Source organism: Saccopteryx leptura, chromosome 6, assembly GCF_036850995.1.
Source record: "Saccopteryx leptura isolate mSacLep1 chromosome 6, mSacLep1_pri_phased_curated, whole genome shotgun sequence".
NCBI lineage: Eukaryota > Metazoa > Chordata > Mammalia > Chiroptera > Emballonuridae > Saccopteryx > Saccopteryx leptura.
Window position 1 is genome coordinate 51,114,011 of NC_089508.1, and position 16,064 is coordinate 51,130,074.

At 44.9% G+C, this 16,064-nt stretch overlaps 2 pseudogenes; one reads left to right on the forward strand and one right to left on the reverse strand.

Moving 5' to 3' along the window:
- Nucleotides 1-3,220: 3,220 nt before the first annotated feature.
- LOC136376279 (small ribosomal subunit protein eS4, X isoform-like) lies at nucleotides 3,221-13,067 on the reverse strand (annotated as a pseudogene).
- LOC136375858 (ATP synthase F(0) complex subunit C1, mitochondrial pseudogene) lies at nucleotides 4,761-5,516 on the forward strand (annotated as a pseudogene).
- Nucleotides 13,068-16,064: the final 2,997 nt, after the last annotated feature.

Consider the following 16,064-nt stretch of genomic DNA (forward strand, 5'->3'; position numbering starts at 1 on the left):
TACCCATTTCATCAAGTTCTTGTGAGAGTTTAACAAGATAAAATGAGCTGTGAGCTTAACAATATGCCAGATACATAATTTTAATTTTTTAAATGGTACCTATTGTTCTTGTTATTTATTATAATAATCATAGTTATAATTTCATAGTAATATTAAACTGAACCATATAAATTGTTGACTTTTAACTACATTTGACATAAATATGGAGATTTTTTTTTTTTTAAGTGAGAGGAGGGCAGATGATAAGACAGACTCCGACAGACTCCCGCATGTGCCCCAGCCAGGATCCATCCAGCAACCCCTGTCTGGTGTGATGCTCAAATCAATTGATCTATCCTCAGTGCCAGGGACTATGCTCAGACCACTGAAGCCACTGGCTGCAGGAAGAGAAGAGGGAGAGAAGAGGGGAAGAGAAGCAGATGGTCGCTTTTCATGTGCCTTGACCAGGGATCAAACTCACGATGTCCGAACGCTGGGCTGACGTTCTATCCACTGAGCCAACTGGCCAGGGCCAATATAGAGTTTTCATATTGTTCATCCTGGTAATTACTAAGAACAATTAATCTAACAACTCTCTGCACATCTTATGGAATTATTTGAGGACCAACAAGAGATGGGTGTATATACAGACTGTCTTAAGTTGAAAGTTCTATTAAAATGTTGACACACTACATTATTGGTATTATCAATTTTTACTACTAAAACATCTAATGGAATGGCTATCGTCAGCTTCCCCAGCCAATGGTAATACACTGTCTTGTCTCCATCAAACATTCCAACTACAATGTACTTTGAACCCTGGCCCACACAGGAACTCGACCCCTGCAGCGTCCCTGGCTGTCCTGCGGAGCCCCTCAGGTCTGGGTTACACCAGCCCCGGAGCTTTTCCTTTATGTTCTTCCCCTCCAGCATCCTCAGTAGGTCCCCATACCCTCTGTGACTCTCACCCTGCTGGACAAGGCTACTCTCAATGGGTGGCTGCCACCACTGAGCCCACCACTCAGCCCCAGGTATGGCTAGGGCCCTTTGCTCAGTGTAACATACTTAATAGAAGCCAGGCACAACCCCTGGCAGGAGCTGACAAAATTTGGGGACCATGGTAAAAGAGTAAAACAAGAGAGATCCTCACAACCTTGATCGGTGTGGTTTTTCTGAGTTCACAGATCCCGGGCAGGTAGCCAGGTGCACCTACCCGTCCAGCACCAGCCTGCTCCACGTGGCAGGATGCAGCTCAACTCACCTGTAGGGTTGCTTGGAGCATATCTTCCTGAATAGGGCAGACTCAACATTCTTAAAACAGTGGGAGGGAGAGAGAGAGAGAGAGAGAAACGGACTTCCCAAAGGCCCATACCTTGAGTCCTCAATTTCTGCCCCAGGACAGTCTTCCTTTGGTGTGACCTTTCCTTTGGTGGCATTACCCTCTTCCTAAGGCCATGGCCTTGCTCTTTGTGAACAGCAGGATAATTACAGAAATAAGGAATAACCCAAAACCTCTACAGTCCAGGATACTGTGTATATGCTATGTGTGTTCAGCCCAGCCTGGTCCAGGCCCTTTCCATAGTTTCCAAACATGCTGTCCACAGTCCTCTGGATTGGAGTTTCAAAAATCTTCCAAAACATTTATTCAAAGTATCATATTTCCCCACGTATAAGATGTTCCCATGTATAAGACGCACCTTAATTTTGGGTCCTGAAATTTGGGGGAAAAAAATGTATTACATAAAGTTATTGAACTCCAGTTTTATTCATCGTAAAATTTATACAACTCCTCATCACTGTCAAAACTCCCATCCAAAAAAAACAAAAACAAAAAAACCAAAAAAACCTCCCATTCATTAGCTTGTCCTCATCAGTGTCTGATGATGAATCACTGTCTTCAACAATGAGCGCAAAAACAAGCTCGAAAAAGCAGGAAACGTAAGTAAAATAATCCACAATCACTTTATAAGACGTACCCAATTTTTAGACCCCAAATTTTTCCCAAAAATGTGCATCTTATACATGAAAAAATATGGTAGCATCAAGTCCATATGAACAAGTAACAGTTTATCACCCAAGTACACTTTTAAGACAGAACCAAGCAAACTTTCTCTACTCTCTGCATCCAAAAAGAGCACAGTATCACCTGAGCATCAGCTATATGCACCATATGCACAAGATCTCTGCTGTTTGAGCTTCCCAGTCATTCTGGGTAAGAGACATTAACTCATCAAGCTATCATTAAAGCCTTGGTTAAAAGGACAAGGGCCTGCCCAATGGACTGCTAAAGAACTGTGGTGGGCAGCTTCTGAAATAGCTCCCAGTGATCCCTGCCTCCTGGGATTTACACCTTTGTGTAATGCCCTCCTTGTGTGTTTGAATGTGTGCACCTGTGCATGGTGGTTGGGGTGGATTGGAGGTGTGGGGGGACGCTGGACCTAACAGTTTATTCTAAAAACCAGAACACAGCTAAAGCGCTGGCTGTGACTAAACTGTGAGAGCCTGGGACTTCCACCTTGCTGCACTCTCTTCTTTCTCAGCATGCTCACTTGAAGACATAAGCTACCTGCCATGTTGGAGAGGCTCAGGCAATGGCCAGGACTGGAGAAGAACTAAGTCACTGGTCCAACAAGGAGCTGAATCTTGCCAACAGCCTCATGATTGAGCGTGGCCTCTGATCTCAGTCGAGCCTCAAGAAGACTGTAAACCCGGCTGACACCTGATGCCAGCCTGTGAGAGGCCCTGCGCAGGGCACCGAGTAAAGCAGTGCCCAGATTCCTGACCTACAGAAACTGAGATATAAATGTTGTTGTGAGCCACTAAGTTTGGGGGTTATTTGTTATTCAGCAATAGATAATTAAGATGGGAATAATCTTTATTGATATATGTAAGTAGAAAAAAATCAAGGTACAGAAAAATGTGTATAATGTTATTATTTATATTAAAAGGTGAACTATATATTTTCGTGTGTGTGTGATCCATCTATGTGTGTATCCTATATTTTTTCTTCTAGATGCATAAAATATCCCTGGAATGATATATATTAAATTCATAATTTGAATGGGGGAGACATGCTGTGTTAGAAGGAAGGAGGATTTTCACTATATATCTTTTATATCTTTATTTTGTATCATGTAAAATTATTGCCTATTCAAAAATAAGCACAATATATATTTTTTCATGTTGCATTATCTTTAATTAAGTACAAAGACTCTTCCAATCATGTCAGTTAGAGCTCATCTCACCCACTGTTCTGTTTGGTTGCCAGTCTCCTGTCTCTCTCTTCAGTGATGAGGAGGTGATACCCTTTACATGGGGAAGAGAAATACAGGTTTTGTTGCCCTTGTCAATAATAAAAATGTTGGAGAGCTGGGTGGCAAAGCTGTGGCATCTTCACATGAACTATGTCAATGGAAGGAGTGTCTCTCTGTTGGAGATCACACCAATGCTTCCCAGGTTAGCACCTCTAGTCACCATACTCAGGTTACCAGTGTCAAACTTGATGAAATCAGTAATTTTGCCAGTCTCCAAGTCAATCAGAATGGTATCGTTCACCGTGATAAGGGGATCAGGGTAGCAGATGATGTGAGCATCACGGGTCAGCAGATGAAGGTTTCCTTTTGTGTCCACAAAGATCTTTCTTAATTTGCATTGTACCTGGCCTCCCCAGGTGTAATACAAAGAACAGCAAAGAAACCCTTGGTGTCACAGATCAGACGGAAATTGTTTCTAGTCTTGTCAATGCAGATGACATCCATAAAACCAGCAGGGAAGATTTTATTGGTTTGGACCTTGCCATCATTCATTATTTAAAATTTTTTTTTTTCCATTTATTGAGAGAGGCAGGGGAGAGGGGAAAAATAAGAGAGAGAGAGAGAGAGAGAGAGAGAGAGAAGCATCAACTCATTGTTCCCCTTAGTTATTCCATTTAGTTGTGTACTCATTTATTGCGTCTCATATGTGCTCCGACCAGAGATTGAACCTGCAACCTTGGTGCTCTGGGCCGATGCTATATCCATTAAGCAACCCAGCCAAGGCGACCACCATCATTTATTTTTATTTTTATTTTTTAATTTTTTTTAGCGAGAGGAGGGGAGATAGTGAGATAGACTTCTTCATGTACACTGCTGACCAGAATACACTCCACAACCCCCATCTGGGACCGATGTTCAAATCAACTGAGCTACCTTCAGTGGCTGGGCCAACGTTCAACCAATGCAGTCATTGGCTACGGGAGGGGAAGAGGGAGAGAAGAGGGAAAAGGAGGGGAAGAGAAGCAAATGGTCGCTTCTCATGTGTGCCCTGACTGGGGATTGAACCTGGGACGTCTGCACACTGGGGCGATGATCTATCCACTGAGCAAACTGGCCAGGGCCTACCATCATTTTTTTTTTTTTTTTTGAGAGAGTCAGGGAGAGAGAGAGAGAGAGAGAGAGAGAGAGACAGGAACATCAAGCTGCTCCTGTATGTACCCTGAGCAGGGATCAAACCGGTAACCTCTGTGCTCTGGGATGACATTCCAACCAATCAAGCTAACTGGCCAGGGTGCCATCGTTCTCAATAAACATCTGCATGCAAGTCCTCTTTATTTCATCTCTTGTCAAGGTGTACTTAAGCCTGTTCTTTAGGAAAATGATGAGAGGGAGACATTCTCTCAGCTTGTGGGGACTGATAAATGGATGAGGAGCAAACACACTGGTCAGTCTATCCAGCATCCAATGGTTTGGAGCTACTGCATGCTTCAGATGCTTCTTGGAATCACCACCATAGCTGTGCTAGGCATGGAAAGAGGCAGCACAGTATATTTTTATATAATAATTTTTAAAAATGAGCCAAGAGGCCCTGGCCAGTTAGCTCAGTTAGTTAGAGCATTGTCCCGAAACATCAAGGTTGCAGGCTCAATCCCCAGTCAGGTCATATACAGGAAGTGCCCAGTGAATGCACAACTAAGTGGAACAACAAAATGAATGCTTTTCTCTCTCTCCCTCACCTTTCCTCTCTCTGTCCCTCTAAAAATCAATCAATAAAAATTAAAATCAGTCAAGAAAGCTCCCAGGACAAGGAAACTGAAGATAAATTTTAAGCCCTGCTGAAATCTCGAGCTAAATCTGGGAGACTGGAGAAACACAGCCCTCTGGGGCACTATTCAGCCCTCTGCTCTGATCTGCTGTTGTACTGCGGTCTAGTCAGGCCTGTGTCTGCCTCCTTCCTGAGTAAGCCGGAGACCCCATCTCAGCGGCCTTCCTACAGTAGCTCCCCATTCCAGGGGGCCTGACGGGAGTTCCAGAACAGTGTTACCTCCAGGGACACTGACACAGAGGCCAAGTTTATTAGTGCTGGGGCTGCCACAGGGGTGTCACTGGTTCAGGGGCCGGAATTAGTACAGTGTTTGGCAGTTTGATCATTGGCTATTCCAGGGACCCGTCTCTCAAGCAGCAGCTCTTCTCCTATGCCATTCTGGGCTTTCCCCTGTCTGAGGCCATGGGGCTCTGCTGTTTAGTGGTCACCTTCCTCATCCTCTTCCCCATGTGAGGCTCTGTGGGAGGTCATCTAACCATCTCTGCTGATTCAACTCCAGGCCATGCCCAGTGCTGGCACGTGCTAAGCTTTACCATGAAACACAAAACTTCTCTTAAAAAAAAAAAAGTTAAGCCCCAAACTGAGGAACTATCGATATTATTTATTTGTGCCTGCTTTTCATTCCCCACCTTCAAGTACTATCAACTGTACTTTCAGATGAGCTCAGATCAGTCTCGCTTCTCTTTTTCCTACTACCCTAGACCAAACCACAGACATCATTTGCTTGGACTACTATTGCAATAGCTTCCTAACCATGCTGCCTGCTCCTGCTCCTACCTCTTTTTCTGATCATGTTCCGCTCAGCTGCCCGCAGGATCTTTAAAAATTAAAAATTGGATCATGTCACTCTATTCAAACTGGAGTTTTCAGGACAAATTTTCACTTTCTCTTCTGCTGTCTTCGGTATAGGAGATAGTGTCCAGTTTTTTAAATACTCCTGAAAAAAACAAAGGGAAAGGGGTGCTAATAGATATTAGGTGCTTATGTAAAGCAGAGTGTACATGTATTATGCTGTTTACTTTTCATAGCAGCCCTGTGGTGGGGCACAATTACTGTTCCCATTTTACAGATAAGGAGAGTTGAGGTCAAGGAGGCTGCAGTATATAGCTTTAGGAACTGTCTGTTCAGCATCCGCTTCTCCTGAGATTTACCTTCCCTTACCTCCATCCACTTGCTTATTATCGGAGCTGTCATCATCTGTAATTATCCTGCCTCCTGGTCACAGCTGATTGATTTAAAGGCAGTCATCTGACCCAATCTGGGCAGCAGAGACACCCTCTCTTGTAGGGACCGCTTCCCCAGCTGCTAGCAGCTACAGGGAAACACATGAGCCAGAACAGGAGAGGGGTCTTTGACAATCAACCCTCAACTGAGGAGATGCTGAACTGCGGTGGTCAAAATTCCCTGGATTTGAACCAGGAAATCTAGCTACTCCTCCCCCCTTCTACTCTGCAATTGAGTTTGTCACTTCTCTGCAGCTCTGTATCAGTGTTTGTAAAATAAGGGGATGGGGACCAGGTGGGTGGCTCTGAAATTATCTCGGAGGATCCTAACTGGCTATGTGACCTTGGGAACTTTGTATACCCACTCGGCCTCTGTTTCCTGAACTGTAAAATGAGTACTGAAGATGGGAGAGGGGAGGTGGGGATGGATAAGACGATCTTTACAAGGACTTTCCAGTTCAAAAAATCATGAGATCATCAGAAGTAAGAGCCTGCCTCCCTTCTCAATAGGAGAGACATAAGTATTTTCCCCTAACTTTTTTTTTCATTTTAGAGAGGAGAGAGAGAGAGAGAGAGAGAGAGAGAGAGAGAGAAAGAGAGAGAGAAAGGGGGGAGGAGCAGGAAGCATCAACTCCCATATGTGCCTTGACCAGACAAGTGCAGGGTTTTGAACCAGCCACCTCAGCATTCCAGGTCAACGCTTTATCCACTGCACCACCACAGGTCAGGCTCCCCCTAACTTTTTGGCTGAGCCCCTTCTGGCCTCTTTAAGGACAGGATGGTGGATCTTCTAATCCAGGACTTCTGACTTGGAAGGGGCTGATCCCACTCAGAACAAATGAACCACAGAGACGAAAACCATCTGTGGTGTGGTGGAGACCCTGCCAGAGGCCCCTTAGCAGCCTGCCTCTTGCCAGGACCCGAGCCCCCACCCCCAGCCCTCTCTGCAGCTCCCCCTATATTTGATTAAATGTTACATTTCCCATCATGCACTAGGGCCTGCTGCTCGGAGGTTATAACTGCTCTTTAGAGTTCTTTATACAACTGCGCTTGGGCTCCCAGCCACCAAATTCTTCCTGCTCATGCATTACTTAGATTAGCTAAGGATGTTGGCATTTAGAGCCAAACTCCAGCGTTTATCTCAGAAGGAGGCCTCATGACTGCCGCGGCTGTTATTCCGGGCAGGTCTCCTCTGCAGGACTGTTCTTTGTAAAGTGAGGTGTTATATAGGCTCTTGCTGTATCTATAATTCTGCATAGTTTTACAATTATTTGGCTATGAATACATTCCACCGTCGGCCTCTAGCATAGCAATTAGTCCAGGAGGTCAGGCAGCAGACTCGAACCTCTTTGTCCCCTGGCTCCTCTTCAGACGACCCAGCTAGTCTCCCAGCTGGTGCCCTCTGCTGCCCAGGACACAGAGAGGCCCTCACATTTGTATGACGTTTGACACTTTACGGAACTTTCACTTACACTCATGCTTCTGTGGTTGCCATTTTACAGATGAGTAAATTAGGTCTCACAGAGAAAGTCTTTTGTCAACTATGAAGCGAAGTACAAAATGTTCCTAATTTTCACTAAGCAGTCCAATTTCTTGGTGACTAGGGCTTTTTCCACTGTACCAAACTGCCTACTGTTTATTAAAAGAAAACCAGCTTTGAGAAATAGATGCCCTACCCAAGATGGTTTACACCAGATGTTAGGGCAAGCAAGGGTCAGCTGCTATAACAAAGAGCTCTGAGAAAATCATGGTGTAAGGAGTGAAAGAGTTTATTGTCTCTCATATAATAGTCCACGATGGCAGGCAGCTCTGCGGTTCAGAGCTGTAAGGGTTCAGAATGAGTCACCCAAGATGTACCTCTGTGGTATGCAGATTATTTTAAGGTAAAGACAACCAAGTCCTGTGGGCTCATAGGAAACTTCTGCCTGACCCTCCTTTAACTACTTAGAAGAATTTAAATTAGGGGTCTTGCCCATAATAAGAAATTATCAGAGATAATCTTTTGACCTATCTATATGGCAAAACAAACTTGTCATCTTGAAAATAACTTTCCTCTCCTCTGAAGCACCCCCCCTCCGTTGATCCTTCACTCAAACATCATATACTTCATATTTCCTTTCTGTCCTGCATATGGGGTCTCTGACTCTCTCATGTATGTAGGGTTCCCATATGTTCATACACAATTATATTTGGCTATTTTCTCTTGTTAATCTGTCTCATGTAAATTTAATTACTAGACCAGCTGAAAGAAACTTGAAAGGTAGGGAAAAGTTTCTTCCTCCTCCATACTGTCAAGACCCAGGTTTTTTCCAAATTGTTGCTCTGCTATCTCTAGAGCCCATTTATGATCTGCATGATTGAAGCTGGTTTTGCAGCCACATCTGGTTTGCAGCTGGTGGGAAGGGAAAAGAAGAGACATATTCACGGTCTTAAGGCCTGAGTCCCCAAATGCTACATTTCATTATCACTCACAAGTGGGTGATCACTTGGCCACCCTTAACTGCAAGGGGGGCTGGGAAATATAATCTAGCTAATTGCTCAGGAAGGAAGGGGGATGGATTTGGCTGAGTAACTAGCAGAATCTCCCACACAAAGCCTTGAAAATCTCCAACTCTTCTTTATACTCTTCTTGACCTTCTCCCGAGACAATAACTCTCTCTTTCTCTCTAGCTTCTACTTGTACCAGAAAACCAACCATTTAAGGAACCTCTTTAAATTTCGAAGTCCTTTTGGTCTTCTAACAACTATTATTTAAATATTTTTTCATTCTTTCAATTATCATCTATCCTCTATACTAAGCAACTAGTAGCATCATCTTTAATTCTCAAAATACCCTATTAAGAGACCATTATTATCCTCCTTTTTATTAGTGAGAAAATGAAGACTCTGGAAAACTGTCTGATCCAAAGCAGAATCAGAATTTGAATTCAGATCTGTTCAATTTCAAAGACCACACTCTTCCTGCCACATCATAATGGTGCTAGATGGGTGTATTTTGTCACTATAACTTTTCTTCTTATCCAGAAACAACTTCTGAAGATTGGGTGTTGGTCCAAAATCAAGGTCTGTGGGTAGCAGAGGAGCCAGGCAGGTGGATGCCTGTTTTTATAGACCTCTTTGAAGCCTCTTATAGACCCTCCTACACTGCCATGGGCCTGGTAGGAGGTCTATATATACCCCAGGATAGTAGCATACTGGGAGCATCTTTTATTTTGGGACAATGTTGTAATTCCCATGCAGAAATTCTCCAGGGCTATGACCCAGACTCTTCAAATTAAAAACCAATTTTTTTTTTTTGAAGCTGGAAACAGGGAGAGACAGTCAGACAGACTCCCGCATGCGCCCGACCGGGATCCACCCGGCACACCCACCAGGGGCGACGCTCTGCCCACCAGGGGGCGATGCTCTGCCCATCCTGGGCGTCACCATGTTGCAACCAGAGCCACTCTAGCGCCTGAGGCAGAAGCCACAGAGCCATCCCCAGCGCCCGGGCCATCTTTGCTCCAGTGGAGCCTTGGCTGCGGGAGGGGAAGAGAGAGACAGAGAGGAAAGCGCGACGGAGGGGTGGAGAAGCAAATGGGTGCTTCTCCTGTGTGCCCTGGCCGGGAATCGAACCCGGGTCCTCCGCACACTAGGCCGACGTTCTACCGCTGAGCCAACCGGCCAGGGCTAAAAACCAATTCTTAGCGAAACTAAAGTGCATGTTTTAGTTCCAGATATTGTTTTACAGAAAAAAGATAAAATAAGAAAAATATTTTTCAAAATCCCTGGAAAAGCCCACTTCTCATATTACCTGTGGATCAATCAATATGACTTTCAGCCGATGTCCACTGTGTTTTTGGACATTCTTGTAATTAACTCCTGGGACATCAATACTGGGCTCCCTGGCAAGGAGGAGGGGCCACATGTTTCATACCTTCATGTGACAAACTGTTTCTGTGCCTGCATCGGTCAACAAGGCTGAGAGTTTCCAATTCCAGACTAGAGAGAAGCTAAGGGTTATGTAGAATGAGACCCATGCAGAATTATCCTTTTTTTTTCTCACTGTACAAACCTCATTCTTTGGGCTCATTCACTCCTAAGTCACCACTGTACCTCTGGGCTGCTCCTGAGGCCTCAACATTTTTCTTTCAGCTGAACTGAAATCTTTTCCTGCAACATTTGTCTGCTAGTCCTGGTGTTTCCTCTTGCAACATCTAAACTAAATCTTATTCCTTTCCCATATGACAGCTCTTATCGGATATGGCCCCGTCTCCCAGAGGCTCCTTTCTCTCAGGATGAAGATCCTAGTTCCTTTAACCCTTTCCTGGATGAATAGCTCTGAGTTTCCTAACCCCACAAGAAGCTTCTCTGAACTCATTTTTCTTTTTTCTTTTTTTTAAGTGAGAGGAGGGAAGGATAGACAGACTCCTGCATGCACCCTGACCAGAATCCACCTGGTAACTCCTGCTGGGGACAACGCTCTGCCCATCTGGTGCCATGCTTGCATGGAGCTATTTTCAGTGCTTGAGGCAGAGGCTCCATTGAGCTATCCTCAATGGAGGAATCGCCCAGGGCCAATTCACTTGAACCAATTGAGCTACGGCTGAGGGAGGAGAAGTGGGGGAGGAGGGACAGGGCAGGAGAAGCAGATGGTCACTTTTCCTGTGTGCCCCGACCAAGAATTAAACCCAGGAAGTCCATGTACCAGGCCAATGCTCTACCACTGAGTTAACCGGCCGAGGCTCACTTTCCTTTTTCTTTTTCTTTATAAATTAAATTTGGCCCTGGCCGATTGGCTCAGTGGTAAAGCATTGGCCTGGCACATGGATGTCCAGATTCAATTCCTGGTCAGGGCACACAGGAGAAGCAACCATCTACTTCTCCGCTCCCTCCTTCTCTCTCCCTCTCTCTCTTCCCCTCCCTCAGCCATGGCTCAATTGGTTCAAACGAGTTGGCCCAGGACACTGAGGATGGCTCTGTGGCCTTCACCTCTGGCACTAAAAAAATATGGCTTGGTTGCTGAGCAATGGAGCAATGACCCCACATGGGCAGAGCATCACCTCCTAGTGGGCTTGCTGGGTGGATCCTGGTTGGGGCACATGTGGGAGTCTGTCTCTCTGCCTCCTCTCCTCTCACTAAAATAAAATAAAAAATAAAAATAATGTTTTAAAATTTAATTTAATGGGGTGGGGTGACATTGATCAATAGGAGTACATAGGTTTCAGGTAAACATCTCTATAGCATTTGAACTGTTGATTGGGTTGTGTGCCCATCATCCAAAGTCAGATCATTTTCTGTCACTGTCTATTTGTCCCTCTTTACTCCTCTCCCTCCTGCCCCCTTCCCCCACGTAACCACTTTACTTTTATCTGTGTTCAAGAGTCTCAGTTTTATATCCCACCTATGTGTGAGTGAGTCCACTTTTCATTTGTTCATCTCCCTTATGTTGCTCAGGAATCTTTCGGTAACAGGTGATAGATATCCAATTTAAATCAAAGTAAGACTAAAAAAAATAAATAATGGCGGAGTAGTTGAAAATGTATTGGCTCAGGAAGCTGAAAATTCCAGGAAATGGATCTTTGCCTTCAGGCCTGGCTGGATTCAAGAGCTCAAATGGTGTTATTAGGACTCAGTTTCAAAGAAAACAAATACCTCCTGCATCTCTCTTACCCTCTCAGCCACATGAGTCTCACTGTCTTATCTTTCTATCCCCCAGAGTGCTCAGCACAGTGGGACCCAAAAATTGCTTGCTGAATAGACAAGTCATGCTCAGAGAAAACCAGCTCTACACAAAAATGGAAATTACCCCAATAGGAGGCAAGCTACTCAACAAATTTATTGCATGCTTGCTCTGTGGCCAGGCATTGCTTTAGCTTGTATTAGAAAGAAGGGTGCTGTAATAAACCATAAATTTATTTCTTTCTTTTTTATGTGAAAGGGAGGGAAGCAGGGAGGCCGGGAGACAGATTCCTGCATGTGCCCCAACCGGGATCTACCTTGCAACCCCCCTACAGGACGATGCTCTGCCCATCTGGGGCTGTTGCTCCATCACTCAGCGACTGAGCTATTTCAGCACCTGAGGCAAAGACATGGAGCCATCCTCAACGCCTGGGGCCAACTTGCTTGAACCATTTGAGCCACAGCTGCAGGAAGGGAAGAGGGGGGAGGGAGGGAGAAGTATGTAGATGGTTGCTTCTCCTGTGTGCCCTGACCAGGAATTGAATCCGGATATCCAAATGCTAGGCTGATGCTCTACCACTGAGCCAATTGGCCAGGGCAATAAATTTCGAACTGGGCAGGTCATGGTGGGTAGTCATATCCCAGGCCTATCACTTTTTAGTAAAGGTTTTTATTATTATTATTATTATTATTATTATTATTTTGTATTTTTCTGAAGTTGGAAACGGGGAGGCAGTCAGACAGATTCCCGCATGCGCCCGACTGGGATCCACCCAGCATGCCCACCAGGGGGCGATGCTCTGCCCATCTGAGGCATCACTCTGTTGCAACCAGAGGCATTCTAGCGCCTGAGGCAGAGGCCACAGAGCCATCCTCAGCGCCTGGGCCAACTTTGCTCCAGTGGAGGGGAAGAGAGACAGAGAGGAAGGAGAGGGGGAAGGGTGGAGAAGCAAATGGGTGCTTCTCCTGTGTGCCCTGGCCAGGGATCAAACCCAGGACTCCCGCATGCCAGGCCGATGCTCTACCACTGAGCCAACTGGCCAGGGCCTTTAGTAAAGGTTTTTAAGCAAGCCCTGTCCTTGCTCTACTGTAGGGGTCAGGAACCTTTTTGGCTGAGCGAGCCATGAACGCCACATATTTTAAAATGTAATTCCGCCTGACCTGTGGTGGCGCAGTGGATAAAGCATCGACCTGGAAATGCTGAGGTCGCTGGTTCGAAACCCTGGGCTTGCCTGGTCAAAGCACATATGAGAGTTGATGCTTCCAGCTCCTCCCCCCTTCTCTCTCTCTGTCTCTCTTTCCTCTCTCTCCCTCTCTGTCTCTCTCTCTCCCCCTCTCTCTCCTCTCTAAAAATGAATAAATTTAAAAAAATAAATAAATAAAAAGAATCAGAATCCTTCTAATATTTCTTTTAAAAAAAATGTAATTCCGTGAGAGCCATACAAGGACCCATGTACATTACGCATTATCCAATAAAAATTTGGTGTTGTCCTAGAGGACAGCTGTGATTGGATCCAGCCACCCACAACCATGAATATGAGTGGTAGGAAGTGAATGGATTGTAATACATGAGAATGTTTTATATTTTTTAAGTTATTATTTTTTTTATTAAAGATTTGTCTGCGAGCCAGATGCAGCCATCAAAAGAGTCACATCTGGCTCACGAGCCATAGGTTCCTGACCCCTGTTCTATTGCATCTAGGTTAACACTCCTTTGAAATGCCAGAATACCCCCTGAGGGTATAACCACCTTTAAGAAAGCTCATTATCTTTTTTTCTTTTCTTTTCTTTTTTTTGTATTTTTCTGAAGTTGGAAACAGGGAGGCAGTCAGACAGACTCCCGCATGCGCCCGACCAGGATCCACCCAATATGCCCACCAGGGGGCGATGCTGTGCCCATCTGGGGCGTTGCTCTGTTGCGACCAGAGCCATTCTAGTGCCTGAGGCAGAGGCCATAGAGCCATCCTCAGCACCTGGACCAACTTTGCTCCAATGGAGCCTTGGCTGCGGGAGGGGAAGAAGAGAGAGACAGAGAGGAAGGAGAGGGGGAGGGGTGGAGGAGCAGATGGGCGCTTCTCCTGTGAGCCCTGGCTGGGAATTGAACCCGGGACTCCTGCATGCCAGGCCAACACTCTACCACTGAGCCAACCAGCCAGGGCCAAGAAAGCTCATATCTTAACTAACCTATAATCCAATTTTGCCTTGCTTTCTCCTTCATAAAATCTTCCTTTTGCTCCCTCCTTAATTTCAAATGTGTATAAGAAACTGCAAAATGTTATTCTTCAACACATTTGAGATCTTTCTCCCTCGTATATGTTGTCGGTTTGGCTCAAATACACTTTTTTTTTTTTGAGAAAGAGAGAGAAAGGGAGAGAGATGGGAAGATCAACTTGTAGTTGTTTATTAATTGCTTCTCATATGTGCCTTGACTGGGGACTCAAGCCAAGCAAGTGACCCCTTCCTTGCTCAAGCCAGCAACTTTGGGCTCAAGCCAGTGACCATCCCACATTCAAGCTTGCACTCAAGCCAGATGAGCCTGCGCTCAAGCTGGTGACCTTAGGTTTCAAACTTGGGACCTCAGTGTCCCAGAGTGATGCTCTATCCACTGTGCCAGCACAGTCAAGCTCAAATAAACTCTTATAAAATTTATCTATGGGTCTGACCTGTGGTGGCTCAGTGGATAAAGCACTGACCTGGAATGCTGAGGTTGCTTGTTTGAAGCCCTGCACTTGCCCTGCACTTGCCTGGTTAAGGCACATGTGGGAGTTGATGCTTCCTGCCCCTCCCTTCCTTCTCTCTCTCTCTCTCCTCTCTAAAATGAATAAATAAAATATTTTTTCAAAATTTAAAAATTATTTATGGGTCTGGACTTTCTTAAAGTTAACAAGATAAAGAAGCAAAACAGACAAACCTATTGTCCTCACACTTTACCTTCTAGTGGGATGGGGGTTGGCGGCCAACAATAATGATAATAAGTATGTGAACAAATATATAAAATGACAGGTAGTATGAAATTCTGACACATGCTGCAAGACTGATGAACTTTGAAGATATCCTAAGTGAAATAAGCCAGTCACAAAAGGAAAAATACTGTATGATTCCACTTACACGAGGTATATCTAGAGTAGTGAAATTCAGAGACAGAAAGTATAGTGGTGGTTGGTAAGGACTGGGAGCAGGAAAAATGGGAAGATGGCACACTGCTCACAAAAATCAGAAGATATTTTATCACTTAATATTCATTTTTGAAATATCCCCTAATTTTTGTGAGCAGTATATTTTATGGGTAAGAATTTCGGTTGGGGAAGACGAAAAGGTTTTATTATTATTATTATTATTTATTTATTTATTCATTTTAGAGAGGAGAGGGAGAGACAGAGAGAGAGAGAGAGAGAGAGGAGAGACAGAGAGAGAGAAGTGGGGGAGGAGCTGAAAGCATCAACTCCCATATGTGCCTTGACCAGGCAAGCCCAGGGTTTTGAACCGGCGACCTCAGCATTTCCAGGTCGACGCTTTATCCACTGCGCCACCACAGGTCAGGCCAAGGTTTTAGAGATGGATGGTAATGATGGTTGCACAACAATGTGAGTGTACTTAATACCATCAAACTGTACACTTTAAAATGGTTAAAGTGGTAAATTTCATGGTGTGTACATTTTACCACAGTTGATTGTTTTTTGGTTTTTTTTTTTACAGAGACAGAGAGAGTCAGAGAGAGGGATAGACAGGGACAGACAGACAGGAACGGAGAGATGAGAAGCATCAATCATTAGTTTTTCGTTGTGCAGTGCAGTACCTTAATTGTTCATTGATTGCCTTCTCATATGTGCCTTGACCATGGGCCTTCAGCAGACTGAGTAACCCCTTGCTTGAGCCAGTGACCTTGGGTCCAAGCTGGTGAGCTTTGCTTAAACCAAATGAGCCCGCGCTCAAGCTGGCGACTTCGGTGCCTCAAACCTGGGTCTTCCGCATCCCAGTCTGACGCTCTATCCACTGCGCCACCGCCCGGTCAGGCAGTTGTTTTTTTTTTAAAGGCAGATAATAATAAATGCTATAAAAAATAAAAACAGGAAAAGGGGATAGGAAATGCCATGGAGAAGAGAGGAAATGTTATTTTAGACA